Source organism: Acomys minous, assembly GCF_964271855.1.
Source record: "Acomys minous genome assembly, chromosome: 16".
Classification (NCBI taxonomy): domain Eukaryota; kingdom Metazoa; phylum Chordata; class Mammalia; order Rodentia; family Muridae; genus Acomys; species Acomys minous.
Genome location: NC_140498.1, coordinates 86,755,465 through 86,761,789, shown reverse-complemented (window position 1 = coordinate 86,761,789; position 6,325 = coordinate 86,755,465).

Below are 6,325 nucleotides of genomic sequence, written 5' to 3'. Positions count from 1 at the left end.
GGAGCAAAGCTGCCAAGATGGAGTGAGCTGGGAAAATGCTGGGGTGTCAGGAGCAAGTGCCACCCCCGACCCCTATAGCTCCATTTCACCCCTCTAACCAGTCAGTTTCTACGTCCAGGAAGGCCCGCATACACACATCAGGACAGTCTCTATCGCTGTCAGACTGCCAAGTCAGCCCACCCTTGCCAAGGCTTGGACCGACCAGGAGCATAAGAGGCTAACCGGTGCCAGGCAGTGAGTGGGTCCACGCCTTTAATCTCAGCACTCAGGAGGCAAAGAAAGAGTTCAAGGCTAGCCTAGTATAAAGAGTGAGTTCCAGAACAGGCAGGGCACATAGAGAAACCCTGTTTCGAGCCCCCCCCCCCCCCGCCCCCGCAAGAAAAAGGAGTCTAACTTGTTCATTAGTATTTCCTGGATTCTGCCTTAGGGATGGGCATTTAATTACTGACAGTGGCCTCCTCGGAAGCAAAGAAGACACTCGCAGCCCAAGGTTAGAGAAGAGGAAGAGATTTGCGGTCTTTCTCTATCTCTCTCTCTTTCTCTCTCTCTCTCTCTCTCTCTCTGAAAATGAAGAAGTATGCTGCCTCTGTTGCTGCCCCTCTTGCTGGCATGAGGGTAGTCAACAGTGTTGGGGAGCTCCACAGATATCCAGTGAGGCTGCAGGTTACGCATATGACACCTGCCCAGATCGCCAGCCCCTTGTAAACCCTGGACCTGCAACTTCGTCGGGACTTTTATTAAAGGCCGAAAGAACAGGCTCTGAGTCACAGTCTGGCCCTAGGGGGAGACAGGCCTCAGAACTGCCATGAGTCATCCATAGCCGGGCGTTGTGGAGCTCGCCTGTGATCCTAGCACTCCGGAGGCAGTGTCTGTGAACCCCGGATTACGTTGTGCCTGAAACCCTTGTCAGCACTGTAATCCTTGCCATGTGAATCACTGCTGTTTGCCATTTGACTAACTCAGCTAAAGAGGCCACGGCTACCCAGGCTCCTCCCCCTGCCTCCTAGGCCCCTCCCCTGCCATCCATGCCCCTCCCCCTGTCATCCATGGCAGTGATGGTTTCAACCTGTTCTCATCCTGATTGAATGAGAAAACAATACTTTGCCTAATTTTGACCAATCCTGTCCAGAAACTTAGCTCTGGGCAAAAACACCACCGCAGTGCCGCAAAGGACTGATTGGCTTGGTTATTAATAAACCTAGGTGTGTTATTCCTATTAAAGAGGCAGCCTAGAGTACATTATTTTCATATTCATTCTCTCTCTCTCTCTCTCTCTCTCTCTCTCTCTCTCTGGGATTTTGAGACAGAGATTCACTACATAGCCCTGGCTGTCCTAGAGTTCACTCAGTAGACCAGGCTGCCTCACACTCACAGAGATCCACCTGCCTCTGCCCCCGGGTGCTGGGATTAAAGGTGTGTGCCAGCACTCTGTGCCTCATGCCTTCTTTTTATCGTCCCCTTTCTTTAGGTCAGACTCCTGCTTGACTGATCCGTGTGTTGTTGATTCCTCAGGACACAGTCCACCTGGCTGAGCTCAGGGCTTGGGAATCTGAAGATGCAAAAATGAGAGTGAGGAAGCATCTAAAGGTCAGCTCCCACAATGCCCTACTCCAGACTGCCCTGCCCCCATCCTATCCCAACATAGACACCTGAAGGTCTCTGGTCATTGCCTTAAACCAGCAGCCGCTTTAGATCCCAAGAACAGCAGAGCTCACAGACGTGTCAGCCACTAGCCCAAACCATCCTCTAATGCAGCCTAAAGCTTCTGTCAGGAGCTCAACCCGGGGTCACCCTTTATCTCTTCTTCCCAGGGTGGCCACCCTGACTGACACAAAGACACTGTCTATGTTTTTGCTCACCCCTCTTTCCAATTGGCATGTTGAGACAGGTAGCCAAACTAGGGTAGCCCTAATTCACCCCAGCTTTATTCAAAATGTCATCTTACAACCATCACACTATCAGAGCCTTCCCCTGTGACAAACAGGTGACCTTCTTGTGTCCTGAACTGCAGTGACTTTGTCCACAGGGCAGGGATGGAGACCAGCCTGGGAGGGAAGCCAGCATGCAATTCAATTTGGCATCATGCTGCCATCTATGACCCTGCAAGACACTGGAGGCACCTGGTCACCGTCTGGAGGTGGCAGGAGGGACAACATGCCCCAGGCTGCTCCAAGAAAAGGCTGGCCCTCCTCAGCAAGGAACTGAGCCATTGTCCCTCCTTCTTCTTCTTCTTCTTCTTCTTCTTCTTCTTCTTCTTCTTCTTCTTCTTCTTCTTCTTCTTCTTCTTTGGTTTTTAGACTCACTTTGTAGACCAGGCTGGCCTCAAACTCACAAATTCTGTGGGGGCCTCAGGCCTTGTGTTTGACCCAGGTCTCTGGAGTAGGTGACTAAGATTGCACATTGTCTGTGTCGATGTGACCAACTCTCGATAAATCCCATAGATGCCAAGGCTTGGGGGCATCTTCCTTCTGTCAGCAACTTGTGTCACATGCCAATGCTTTGTGAACTCAGTTCTGAAATACTTCCTTGGGAGTCCAGGCCCATTGTCTCCTGGACTCTAACCCCTGTCTTTATTTTTTTTTATTTTTTATTTTTTGGTGTTTTGAGACAGGGTCTCTCTGTGTAGCCTTGGCTGTCCTGGACTCACTTTGTAGACCAGGCTGGCCTCGAACTCACAGCGATCCGCCTGCCTCTGCCTCCTGAGTGCTATAACCCCTGTCTTTAATCTTGCTGAGTTTAGTCTGTGTCTTGTCACCATGGTAAGCGCCATGACCCGTGGCTACAGCTTCCCTGGGTTCCTTCAGTCTTTCAGAGGGCTTGCTGAGCACAGCTGCTCTCAGCTACCATCTTTAGAAATGCTGTGCAAGGGGCTGGAGAGATGGCTCAGTGGTTGAGAGCACAGCCTGCTCTTCCAGAGGTCCTGAGTTCAATTCCCAGCAACCACATGGTGGCTCGAAACCATCTATGATGTGATCTGATGCCCTCTTCTGCAGATAAAGCACTCATATACAATAAATAAATAAATCTTAAAAAAAAAAAAAGAAGAAGAAGAAATGCTGTGCAATAGAAGAAGTGATGGCAGGAGAGTCTAGTCTTCTTGGGGTGCTCTTCCTGCCAGTGCACCTCCTTCTGGCTTCTCTTTAAGCCTCCCTTGCCTGAAAGCTTGCCCAGCCTTGGTATCACATGCTGGGCATGGCTAGATGGTCACAGCAATCTACCCCCAGGACGAGGCGTCCCCAACAGGAGCTGGTGAGGAAGATAAGCAGGATGTTGCAAAGGTGATACAATGGGAGAGCTAACTTGTTCACCCCCAGTTCCCAGAGGAGGAAACTGAGGCCAAGAGATGTTCAAAGTCTCACAGCTAATGGCTTAATCTTCTTGGCTCGACAGATTCTGCAAAGGAGCCTGGGAGCTGAAGTTTTTAAAGTTATAGTTTTTTGGTTTTGTTTGTTTGTTTTTTAAGATTTAGTTACTAATTACATATACAGTGTCCTGCCTGCTTGTACACCTGCAGGCCAGAAGGGGGCACCAGATTCCATTGTAGTTGCTTGTGAGCCATCATGTGGTTGCTGGGAATTGAACTCAGGACCTTTGGAAGAGATCTTAACCTCTGAGCCATCTCTCCAACCCAAAGTTATAGTTTTTAAAGTTTTGGTTTTTGTTTATTTGTTTGGTTTGGTTTGATTTGGTTTTTCTTTTCCTTTTTTTGTTTTTGTTTTGTTTTGTTTTTCGAGATAGAGTCTCTCTGTGTTAGCTTTGGCTGTCCTGGACTCGCTTTACAGACCAGGCTGGCCTCAAACTCACAGTGATCTGCCTGCCTCTGCCTCCCATGTGCTGGGATTAAACCAGGCCAACTCAACAAATGGCCCCAGCCAAGCCCATGGAACAGAATAAATTGTCAGGCTAAACTCATATCAACACAAAGAATAAAAATCTAATAACTCACCTGGCGTGGTGGCACACACCTTTAATCCCAGCACTCAGGAGGCAGAGGCAGGCAGATCTCACTGTGAGTTCGAGGCCAGCCTGGTCTACAAAGTGAGTCTAGGACAGCCAGGACTACATAGAGAAACCCTGTCTCGAAAAAACAAATAAACGAAAAACACCAATGCATGTAAAAAATAAAATTTTAAAAATCTAGTAACTTGTGGTTATTTACAGCAGATTCCATGGACACCAGTAACTGAAAAGCTCTTCCTGGTGTCCCCGCTTGCCTGGTGGAGTACAGCTTGCTAGCCTATAAAGAGCCAATTCCCAGTTCTGAACCTTGGTTTCACTTCTGAAAATACGGCGACAATGACCCACCTTAGAACGTAGCCAAGAACTTGGAGCGGCCAGGTTAAGGGCCAAGTTGACTTGACGGCCAAGTTGACTTGACAGCCAAGTTGACTTGACGGTGCTGTGAGGAAGAGGACGTATTTCTTCTTCCTTTCCAAGATCTCACTAGTACTGGTCTTGTGTACCCCACCGGTACCTCACGGAAGTCTTGAGTAGTCACGTGATCGCTTTGACTGACAGCTTATGGATGGACTCAAGGAATACTCCAGGAAAGATCTGGGGCCTCCAGACTGTTCCCACCACCCGGGGACCTCTTTGTGGGCAGTGCGGGAGGCCAGGGAAACCTCTAGTTCTGCTTGTGGACAGGAGCATCAGCTATGGTTTTCATATGGAAACAGGAGTCAGGCAGCCATGCTGACCATTGATGTCACGGGACCAAGGGGGACAAGAAAGCAGGGGCACCAAGAACAGCAGAGCCGGGCTGGAGAGATGGCTCAGTGGTTAAGAGCACTGGCTGCTCTTCCAGATGTCCTGAGTTCAATTCCCAGCACCCTATAACGTGATCTAGTGGCGTCTTCTGGTGTGCAGGTGTACATGAAGGTAGAACACTGTATACATAATAATAAATAAATATTTAAAAACAAAAACAAAAACAAAAACAGAACAGCAGAGGCAAGGCCGGAGTGCAGGCTGAGGTGGGTGAGCGATGTTTACCAACTTTATAGGGGAAGAGGGGAAGAGACAGACAGTTTGGGCAAAGCCATGATCCCCAACCCAGACTGCACCCAGGCTTCATTCGATGACAGCTGGCACGGGTTGGAAGTCAAGTCCCCAGTTCACCCCCCCACACACCCCACTTCCCTGCTTGCTCCTCCAGGCTCTTTGAGATCTGGGTTTCCCACCCCCTAGTGTAGGGGCTGGGGATGGATTTTCACAAGGCATGGGAGCTGTGAATGCAGGCAGGGGTTCCCAAGTTCGGCTTTCACATCCTGCCTCCCAGGCTGCCTTGAGAAGATGCCTTCTCTGACAGATTTAGATTAATCCCCTTATCCAAGAGCTCAGGTCACCTGCTTCAGCCTGGCCAGATCCGATTACCTGCTGTGACCCCAAAATTCACTCATGCACACCCGCCAATAATCAGTCCCAGCAGGGATGGTAGGGGATGGGGGGGGGGCATCTTTGCTTCCGTGCAGAGTGAGGCAGAGTTATCACCTCATGCCAGCCCCTGCCCTGCCCCAAATCTGGGTCATCTTAAACTGATTTTAATGTCCCAGAAAAATAAACACAGAGACCAAGTCAGAGGTCATCAAAGGATGAGAGTCGCTGGCAAGCACCGAGACCACTGTGGCGCCAGCCGTAGGCCCTTTTGAGAGCCAGTGTCCTTGCTTTGCCATCTTTTTGTCATTTTATCTTTGGGTGCTGGGAATAAGGCCCATGGCTGCCCACATGCTAGGCAATTACTATACACTCCTAGCCACTGAACATCTTTCTTTCTTTCTTTCGTTTTTTTCTTTCTTTCTTTTTCTGGTTTTACAAGACAGAGTTTCTCTGTGTAGCCTTGGCTGTCCTGGACTCGCTTTGTAGATCAGGCTGGCCTCGAACTCACAGCGATCCGCCTGCCTCTGCCTCCCGAGTGCTGGGATTAAAGGTGTGCCACCCACCTAATCTCTTGGCCCCGGGCATCCACTGGGGTGTCGCTGCTTCCGTTTGTGTCATTCAGGCACCCTCTTCTCACGCTGAGCTTCTGAGCTGGGGACAGCCTCACACCCAGGTTGGCTCTCAGCACTCACTGTTCAGGTTCTGCTGTGCCCCAGCCACGGTGAAGGCTGGCAGGCTAGCTCATGAAATCCACTCTGGGAATTCAGCCATGGGTGCTGTCACAGTGAGCAGTGGGACATGTTGGTAACAGGCTTGGGTAGACCCAAACTTAAGTCCCACTTCTGCTGTGTGACTCAGGCAAGTGACCTAACGTCTCTGGGCCTTGGCCCAACGCAAGCCTGTGTGCCTCTGTGTGTTATACAACTCTGGCAGGGACAAAGACCGGGTG